General features: G+C 40.9%; 1 long non-coding RNA gene across 3 annotated transcripts; it reads right to left on the bottom strand.

Annotated features, from left to right (window-relative positions):
- Positions 1-5800: 5800 nt before the first annotated feature.
- On the bottom strand, positions 5801-8232 carry LOC123729331 (uncharacterized). Of its 3 annotated transcripts, none has more exons than XR_006761097.1 (5): positions 7530-8229; positions 6649-6741; positions 6403-6509; positions 6263-6306; positions 5801-6070 (listed from the first exon to the last, which is right to left on the bottom strand). It is a non-coding gene; the product is annotated as an uncharacterized lncRNA (long non-coding RNA). The 3 variants fall into 3 exon arrangements; XR_006761096.1 differs by having other exon boundaries at positions 5836-6087; XR_006761098.1 differs by having other exon boundaries at positions 5927-6021; positions 7530-8232.
- Between the last annotated feature and the right edge of the window lie 2521 nt (positions 8233-10753).

Genomic DNA, 10753 nt, shown 5'->3' with positions numbered 1-10753 from the left:
TAGTCTAAAGAAGGCCAGTTGTATTGCTTCTTTAATCAGAACAACAGTTTAGCCTTTTAAAATGATCAACTTGGATTAGCTAACACAACGTGCCATTGGAACACAGGAGTGATGGTTGCTGATAATGGGCCTCTGTACGCCTATGTGTATATATTCCATAAAAAATCATCAGTTTCCAGCTACAATAGCCATTTACAACATTAACAATGTCTACACTGTATTTCTGATCAATTTGATGTTATTTAATGGACAAAAAATGCGCTTTTCTTTCAAAAACAAGGAAATTTGTAAGTGGCCCCAAACTTTTGAACGGTAGTGTATATAAACTCAGCAAAAAAAGAAACGTCCCTTTTTCAGGACGAGCGTTACACCAAGGCCTGTACTCTGGAGCGGGATCGAGGTGGAGGGTTCGTCATGGTTTGGGGCAGTGTGTCACAGCATCATCGGACTGAGCTTGTTGTCATTGCAGGCAATCTCAACGCTGTGCGTTACAGGGAAGACATCCTCCTCCCTCATGTGGTTCCCTTCCTGCAGGCTTATCCTGACATGACCCTCCAGCATGACAATGCCACCAGCCGTACTGCTCGTTCTGTGCGTGATTTCCTGCAAGACAGGAATGTCAGTGTTCTGCCATTGCCAGCAAAGAGCCTAGATCTCAATCCCATTTAGCACATCTGGGACCTGTTGGATCGGAGGGTGAGGGCTAGGGCCATTCACCCCAGAAATGTCCGGAACTTGCAGGTGCCTTGGTGGAAGAGGGGGGTAACATCTCACAGCAAGAACTGGCTAATCTGGTGCAGTCCATGAGGAGGAGATGCACTGCAGTAACTTAATGCAGCAGGTGGCCACACCAGATACTGACTGTTACTTTTGATTTTGACCCCCCCATTGTTCAGGAACACATTATTCAATTTCTGTTAGTCACATGTCTGTGGAACTTGTTCAGTTTATGTATCAGTTGTTGAATCTTGTTATGTTCATACAACTATTTACAAATCTTAAGTTTGCTGAAAATAAACGCAGTTGACAGTGAGAGGACGTTTCTTTTTTTGCTATATATATATATATATATATATATATACACACACACCCACCCACTCTACCGGTCAAAAGTTTTAGAACACCTACCCATTCAAAGGTTTTTCTATATTTTTACTGTTTTCTACATTGTAGATTAATAGTGAAGACATCAAAATTATGAAATAACTCATATGGAATCATGTATAAACCAAAAAGGTGTTAAACAATATATTTGAGATTCTTCAAATAGCCACCTTTTTGCCTTGACAGCTTTGCACAGTCTTGGCATTCTCTCAACCAGCTTCATGATGTAGTCACCTGGAATGCATTTCAATTAACAGGTGTGCCTTGTTAATTTGTGGAATTTCTTTCCTTAATGCGTTTGAGCCCATCAGTTGTGTTGTTACAAGAAAGCCTTATTTGGTAAAAGACCAAGCCCATATTATGGCAATAACAGTTCAAATAAGCAAAGGGAAACAACAGTCCATCATTACTTTAAGACATGAAGGTCAGTCAACATGGAACATTTCAAGAACTTTGAAAGTTTCTTCAAGTGCAGTTGCAGAAACCATCAAGCGCTATGATAGAACTGGCTCTCATGAGGACCGCCACAGGAATGGAAGACCCAGAGTTACCTCTGTTGCAGAGGATAAGTTCATTAGAGTTACCAACCTCAGAAATTGCAACTACAATAAATGCTTCACAGAGTTCAAGACACATCTCAACATCAACTGTTCAGATGAGATTGTGTGAATCAGGCCTTCATGGTCGAATTGCTGCAAAGAAACCACTACTAAAGGACACCAATAAGAAGAAGAGACTTGCTTGGGCCAAGAAACATGAGCAATGGACATTTATGGAGATTTATGGTTCCAACCGCCGTGTCTCTGTAAGACGCAGTGTGGTGAATGGATGGTCTCCGCATGTGTATTTCCCACCGTGAAGCATGGAGGAGGAGGTGTTATGTTGTGGGGGTGCTTTAATGGTGACACTATCAGTGATTTATTTAGAATTCAAGGCACACTTAACCTGCATGGCTACCACAGCATTCTGCAAAGATATGCCATCCCATCTGGTTTGCGCTTAGTGGGACTATCATTTGTTTTTCAACAGGACAATGACCCAAAACACACCTCCAGGCTGTGTAAGGGCTATTTGACCAAGAAGGAGAGTGATGGGAGTGCTGCATCAGATGACCTGACCTCCACAATCAACCGACCTCAACCCAATTGAGATGGTTTGGGATGAGTTGGACTGCAGAGTGAAGGAAAAGCAGCCAACAAGTGCTCAGCATATGTGGGAACTCCTTCAAGACTGTTGGAAAAGCATTCCAGGTGAAGCTGATTGAGAGAATGCCAAGAGTATGCAACGCTGACATCAAGGCAAAGGGGGGCTACATTGAAGAATCTCAATATTCAATATATTTGTTTAACACTTTTGGTTACTACATGATTCCATATGGGTTATTTCATAGTTTTAATGTCTTCACTATTATTATACAATGTAAAAAATAGTAAAGATAAAGAAAAACCCTTGAATGAGTAGGTGTTCCAAAACTTTTGACAGGTAGTGTATATCATTTATATATCCAAAAATTGATGTAGCAACTACACATTGCCCTCTTTTAAGTCTATCAAAAGTGTGCAAGTTTGAACATGTGTACATTAGGGCTATGGGTTGAGGAAAAAAAAGCCCCACTTTTATTCCATAGGATGGGATCCGTACTGTTCAGCTGTTGCAAGAGCGCATTTTCACTGGCTGTCAACTGGTTTCAAAAACAATGATTGATAGGCAGCTTAAGCTTCTTGAATTCAACCATTATTGGGTTCAAATACACATTCAGATTTGTGAACAGCCATCCACAACGACCACAATCCGTAAGGCGCAAATAGCTAAATGAGAGAGCAGCAGTGTGATTCACATCAATGCGCTATGTAGATATCAATAATTAGTGATATCCGTATCGCCATAGATTACACTGCTGTCATCCTTACCTCCAAACATTTGTTCAAGTTGGATAATCTTTGGATGCCGACAGCAGTCGTACCATCGGAAGACATTGCTTGGACTGTAGGCTTTTGTAGGCTATTCCTGCTATTCTCCCACGATCCATCAAACATATTTGGAGTGTCATCATAGTGTTCTCTGATTTGTGGTCAGACTCGCTCAGGTGGAACAAATTTAAACATGCGCCTTTTTTCAATGCTGATTTGAATGTCAATGAGAAAGGTTTGCAAAAACATTCTGAATTTAAAAGTAATCCTCGAAGTAAGCATCTAGTTTTTCAAAAGTATCTGTAATCTGATTGCAATATTTTTGCTGGTAACGTACCGGATTACAGTTAACTTTTTTTTTAATCCCTTACATGTAACATCAAGGTCAAAGAAAGACCAACAATACAAATAAAAGGCTGACGAAAGAGATCAAGAAACGTAAAGCCACTTTGGAAAAAGGAAAAGTACAAGAGATTCCAACGCATTAAAGGAAATTCCAAATCTCCTCGCTGAAAAGTGAATGCCATGCTGAAACATCCTCCTGTCCATCCAACCACTAGAATAACCCTTCTGTTGCACTCATTGGTTGAAAACATTAGAACTAAATATCGCAACACCAGAAAAGAAAAGGAGAGGCAGATGATTGCAAGAGTAACTATTGGGAACATAGTGAAGAAGTACCGAATGCAAAGGCTCACCCAGACTACTCTAGGTTTTTCAAAGGAGAGGGCTGGATTGGATGTATATATTTGTACCTTTGTGTGGACGAAGAGAATCTGGGCAACTGCTGAATCCAAGAAGGGATGATGTGAGTCGCATGACTACAGGGAGGAAACAAACTGTCACGCGAAACAAACAGAAGATGCAAAAAAGGATGCTGACAGACAATGAAGAATCTACACAGGAAGTTCCTGTCAGAAAGTCAAGACTCGATCTCCTACTCTTTCTTCTGCACCTTTAGGCCATTTTCGGTTGTGGCACCAACGGAAGCTGACCGTGAGACGTGCCAACGTAAAACCCACGAGAATCTCCAATTCATGGCTAGCAGCTTTTACAGCTGTGGACTTTTGTCATCCAAAAACTGCAGTGAAAGGCACAATGAAGATGCATCAAGTGATAAGTGTGTTGCCAGGTCACATCAAGTACAGAGACATAGCCTGTTCCTGCCAAAAGAGATGAAGGGGTCATGGCCTGTCCCTGCTTTGAGTTAAAAGAAGCAACTTTAGAAGCTGCCGAGGCTCCAAGATCTGTGTGCACCATTGAAACCCTGTGGCGACCAGAGGCCATTCACTCTCAGCATATTGGTCATTAGTGTGTGGTGTCCTACGACAATGAGCCATACCCAGGAATCATAACAGATGTGGAGAAGGATAACATCCAGGTCAAGTGCATGCTCCGTAATGGAATAAACTAATAATTCTGGCCAAGCCCACATGACGGCACTTTTTAAAGGGTCATGTATCCTTATATGTATAACATATTTTATAAACTTTTTGAATAACCATTTTATTAAGCGTGAACACAGAATTATTAAGAGCAAAATGAGTAGGGCTGTTTATCATAAAATGCCTGATTAGTGTTATAAAACTTGAACTAACAATGATTTTCAAATACAATCCAATTGTTTTACATCTTGCTATGTTGTTCTAATGCAATACTCGTGTTTTAATAATCTGTTTTTCTGTTGTTTAACAAACTTAGGTTGACAATGTTGTCAAAAAGACAAGGAAGTAAATTGAAAATTAACTAAACATTTTTTTTTTACCATTTCACAGATTTCAAAGTTCATAAAATATCTTTAATTGTTTAAATATTTTGTTAATTATTGGTGTTAGTTCCACCCTGTTATTGCTTTCTACCCTGTTATGCTTCATTCCACCCTGTTAGGTCAGTGTTTTAAAAATCATAATTGAACAATTCCATCAGCTGTTATGTATATCTTTGTGGTAACTTGTAGAGATAGAAGGGATCAATTACAAATGCAAAAATGTTGACCAAATTCTGTTGTTATTCACTCTTATTAGGAAAAATGTGGTGCAAATGAAGCGCTGTGTAACGATCGTCTGGAAGAGGGGACCAAGATGCAGCATGGTAAGTGGTCATAATTATATTTAATGAAACACTTTAAAACAAACAAGAAAGCGAAAGCCAACAGTTCTGCCAGGTGAACACACACAAGACAGAAAACAACGACCCACAAAACCCCAAAGGAAAACAGGCTGCCTAAGTATGACTCCCAATTGAGAGCCATACCAGGCCAAAACAAAGAAATACAAAAAAATAGAAAAAGGACATAGAATGCCCACCCAAATCACACCCTGACCAAACCTAAATAGAGACATAAAAAGACTCTCTCAGGTCAGGGCGTGACAGTACCCCACCCCAAAGGTGCGGACTCCGGCCGCAAACCCTGAACCTATAGAGGAGGGTCTGGTGGGCATTTCTCCGCGGTGGCGGCTCTGGAGCGGGACGCAGACAGTCGGGCGACTCTGGCAGCGCCGGACAGTCGGGCGGCTCGGGCAGCGCCGGACTGGCGGGCGGCTCGGGCAGCGCCGGACTGGCGGGCGGCTCGGGCAGCGCCGGACTGGCGGGCGGCTCTGGCAGCGCCGGACAGGCGGGACTTGCAGTAGGCCTGGCTCTGGGCGCAGGCACAGGATTCACCAGGCTGGGGAGACATGCAGGAGGCCTGGCTCTGGGCGCAGGCACAGGATTCACCAGGCTGGGGAGACATGCAGGAGGCCTGGCTCTGGGCGCAGGCACAGGATTCACCAGGCTGGGAAGACATGCAGGAGGCCTGGCTCTGGGCGCAGGCACAGGATTCACCAGGCTGGGGAGACATGCAGGAGGCCTGGCTCTGGGAGCAGGCACAGGACTCACCAGGCTGGGGAGACATGCAGGAGGCCTGGCTCTGGGAGCAGGCACAGGATAGACCGGGCTGTGGGGGAGCACTGGAGGCTCCAGGCTGAGGAGCATCGCTGGAGGCTCCAGGCTGAGTCTGGAGATGGTCCTATTGGGAAGAAGCCTAGATGAGGTATATTCACAGCGGCCACCCCAGCCTGAAATGGGACCACCGCTGTTGTGAGTAGATTAGAATAAATTAAAGGTAAAGTGATAACAGTATGTAATATGATATCATACAATGTTCACACGGGCAATTGGTAAGATTTTGAAATCAAAATATTTTTAAGACATACAAGTAGATAGCCTACTAGAAAGTATTCTATTTTAATTCCACTAGGTTTACTCACTGCTGTTTTCAAGCATGGTTGACTCCATATGGTTGTTCTGAATTCTAAAAAGAAAAAAAGTAGACCTAGATATAAAACATTAGTTAATTTATACATTTTTGGTTCATTCCAGTCATAAAAAAAATACACAGACAACTCACATGGCTGGGATGTTAAATGGAGTACACCTCCTCTGAGGAAAGTATCGATTTTCATAATACACCTCTGTATTGAAAGCAAATGGGTTTTCTTCACATTGTTGTGAGATCTAGAAAAATAGTCATAGCCACCAATTTGATGTTACAGAAAATATAAGCTAATTCATTTACACATTCAATTCATTTGTTATTGTAACATTTGAAATTCAGTGATAAGTATTTGGACAGTTTTGTAGTTGAAACCAATACCATTAGAGGTTGGTGAGGATGCCAATCATCACAATTCTCAACCTCAGAGGGGCCGACGCCTGGATTGTCCTCACACTGAGCCTCACTCTGGGTCTGCAACATCACAAAATGCATTCATAACTTTAATAACCACTATATTGAATGAAACATAATAAAGTGAAGAAGTTAATTTTCTTTATCATAGAGTTAAATTGTTGTAGTTTACTCATTTGGAACTCAATGGATATTGTAGTAGGTCTGCTTGTGCAACCCTCGCCAAAACTGACTTTGACTGTAGTCTCCGAGGCGGTTTCTTGTGCCATACCCTGAGGGACGAATGATCCCTATAGTCTAAAGGTTGTCAAACCTCCCGTCTAAACTATTGTGCAAAATTACCAAATATCTTTTGAAATTATAGCAAAAATTATATAAAAGTTACGTAATTATATTGCACTTGTTGAGTAGCATAGCACACACAATATGTTGTTGATCTCTATCTTGCCAAAAATCTACATGCATGTATGCACATAGCCTATGTTTAATGTAGGTCAACGTTCTTCATTTCTATATGTATAGAGAAATAAATATTTTTTTGAGTTTTAAACACAAAACACTACCTTTTCGGCATCAAAATGTTTGATCGCCATGTTTGCAGTCGTTGTGGATGAAGAAAGGTACCGCCCACCAACCTACGTTCGTACTGTGACTGTACGTTTGGCGCCACTGTGCCTCATTTACTTAATCTTAACTTTTTGTATTAGTATTTAGTAACTATAGAATAAACTGTATATTTTTTGAAGACATTTCAGTATTTTGAATATTTAAGATGAAACCGATTGAAACTGATTGAAACCATGCAATACATCTGTTTCCTTACATGAATCCTTATATAAGTTACTTACTGTGCCAAATGTTGTTCATTGTCCAATTCCCAAGTCAAATAAAGGCTTAATATGCTGTCAGGGAGCTTTTGAAAAAGTATTCTTCCAACTAAAACCTGTTTTGGTGTCCTCCATCAAAGATCGATAAATAAAAACCCGGAAGGCACTTACGGGATGTTCAAAGGCCTGCATAAGTAATACTGGACTAATTAACTCTTGCCAAAAATATGTTCTGGTTTTATAATATACACTGTGCTCTGTGCGATGCTGCTTAGTTCCCATTCGTGTCATGATTTGAGTTAAATCTGTAGCTAGTTATTTTACAAGAGGAAATGAAACTTGTTCGGAAATAAACCACCATGGTCATCATTATTGAGAAACAAACAGGTTTTAGGCTTACTTTGTTAATTAAAAGAACCTGGGTTGTATAGACTTTGTTAATTAAAAGAACCTGGGTTGTATAGACTTTGTTAATTAAAAGAACCTGGGTTGTATAGACTTTGTTAATTAAAAGAACCTGGGTTGTATAGACTTTGTTAATTAAAAGAACCTGGGTTGTATAGACTTTGTTAATTAAAAGAACCTGGGTTGTATAGACTTTGTTAATTAAAAGAACCTGGGTTGTATAGACTTGATTGTGGGAGCAGAGGAGAACTGTGGAACCATTAACATTTTGCTGATCATCATTAATTGTTTAATTTGACTTGATGAGGTTTGTAAGACTCCACGTATTTGTTATAATGTCAATAAGAAGCCATGGGAAACTATTCATATTAAGTTAACATACATAACTAAGTCCAACTCCAACCTTGGCGGTAAACTACTTGTCAAGCCTTATGTGACCATTCTTGTTATCGCCACTCTTGAAGTCAAATGAGAAAATGGCACAGCACAGTGGTGGTCTCACACACATGCTCACGCTCAAACTCACTCAAAAGCTAAATAAAGACCCAGGTTTAGCGTGAGAGGCTTCCCTCCTTTCCCCCTGAAGTTGTACTCTAGGCCCACACTGACATTGCATTATGCCTGAGTCTGCTATTTCACAATCGTCTGACTTATAATGCAATATGCTAGCATGGGTACCCATCTGTTTAGCTAACATTCTACTCGTTGTATTCAGTGTCATATGCCGTATGTTAGTTGCAAAGAGTGGAATGATAGCTAAACAGACTGGTACCCAGAATAACTACAGTTGAAGTCGGAAGTTTACATACACTTAGGTTAGAGTCATTAAAATTCCTTTTTCAACCACTCCACAAATTTCTTGTTAGCAAACTATAGTTTTGGCAAGTCAGTTAGGACATCTACTTTGTGCACAATCATTTTTCCAACAATTGTTTACAGACAGATTATTTCACTTATAATTCACTGAATCACAATTCCAGTGGGTCAGAAGTTTACATACACTAAGTTGACTGTGCCTTTAAACAGCTTGGAAAATTCCAAGTCATGACTTTAGAAGCTTCTGATAGGCTAATTGACATAATTTGAGTCAACTGGAGGTGTACCTGTGGATGTATTTCAAGGCCTACCTTCCAACTCAGTGCCTCTTTGCTTGACATCATTGGAAAATCAAAATAAATCAGCCAAGACCTCAGAAAAAAATGGTAGACCTCCACAAGTCTGGTTCATCCTTGGGAGCAATTTCCAAGCGCCTGAAGGTACCACGTTCATCTGTACAAACAATAGTACGCAAGTATAAACACCATGGGACCACGCAGCCGTCATACCGCTCAGGAAGGAGACGCGTTCTGTCTCCTAGAGATGAACGTACTTTGGTGTGAAAAGTGCAAATCAATCCCAGAACAACAGCAAAGGACCTTGTGAAGATGCTGGAGGAAACAGGTACAAAAGTATCTATATCCACAGTAAAACGGGTCCTATATCGACAACCTGAAAGGCTGCTCAAGGAAGAAGCACTGACCCCTAGGATACTTCAAAAGTTGTCAAAATGGCTAAAGGACAACAAAGTCAAGGTATTGGAGTGGCCATCACAAAGCCCTGACCTCATCCTATAGAAAATTTGTGGGCAGAACTGAAAAAATGTATGAAAGCAAGGAGGCCTACAAAACTGACTCAGTTACACCAGCTCTGTCAGGAGGATTGGGCCAAAATTCACCCAACTTATTGTGGGAAGCTTGTGGAAGGCTACCCGAAACGTTTGACCCAAGTTAAACAATTTAAAGGCAATGCTACCAAATACTAATTGAGTGTATGTAAACTTCTGACCCCCTGGGAATGTGATGAAAGAAATAAAAGCTGAAATAAATATTTCTCTCTACTATTATTCTGAAATGTCATTCTTAAAATAAAAGTGGTGATCCTAACTGACCTAAGACAGGGAATTTTTACTAGGATTACATGTCAGGAATTGTGAAAAACTGAGTTTAAATGTATTTGTCTCAAGTGTATGTAAACTTCCGACTTCAACTGTATATGCTGTTAACTGTTTACTTATGAATAAACATCATGTTTGTCAAGTGTTATTAGGGGTGGTGAGTAAAAGGATCAAATTACTTTACAGATCTACTGACAGCTATCCCTAGGAACCAGAGGGACAAAACATTCACATTTTTGTTCTTTATTAACAAAAGAGTTGTTTAATAATTATTTACAGGAACGTTAAACTGTACAATACAAACACAGGAGCAGGAAGCAAAGAAAATAGGAAGGTTACAGTATTGTATGTTATTGTCAAACGTTTAACGTGACGTCTTGCACTTAGCACGCTGTTGTGTGACAACCACCACTTCATGACCCCCTTTGCTGATGAACATAATTTTGCTTTCTGTGATGTTCAGTTATGCTGATGCTCAGACAACATCACGCCACTTTAACTCAGTATTCCTCCCGATCCTGTTTGTCATCATCCACCGTGTTCGGTTCTTCATGCCAACGCTCGATCAGTCCTGAGGGCTCCATATCTACCAAGACATGCAACCAGACATAGCAGGTTGGCTTTAGTTATTTGTTCTCTGGACAGCGTTAAAGCTAATGAAAATGCAGAGTTCGCCAAACCCACTGGCTCCAGGCCATCTACAAGACCCTGCTTGGTAAAGTTCCCCCTTATCTCAGCTCACTGGTCACCATAGCAGCACCCACCTGTAGCACGCGTTCCAGCAGGTATATCTCTGGTCACCCCCAAAGCCAATTCCTCCTTTGGCCGTCTCTCCTTCCAGTTCTCTGCTGCCAATGACTGGAACGAACTCCAAAAATCTCTGAAACTTGAAACACATCTCCCTCAC

This window comes from Salmo salar, chromosome ssa20 (assembly GCF_905237065.1).
Source record: "Salmo salar chromosome ssa20, Ssal_v3.1, whole genome shotgun sequence".
In the NCBI taxonomy this organism is placed as follows: Eukaryota; Metazoa; Chordata; class Actinopteri; order Salmoniformes; family Salmonidae; genus Salmo; species Salmo salar.
The sequence above is the reverse complement of the archived record's forward strand: the minus strand, read 5'-3'. Positions and strand labels throughout refer to the sequence as shown.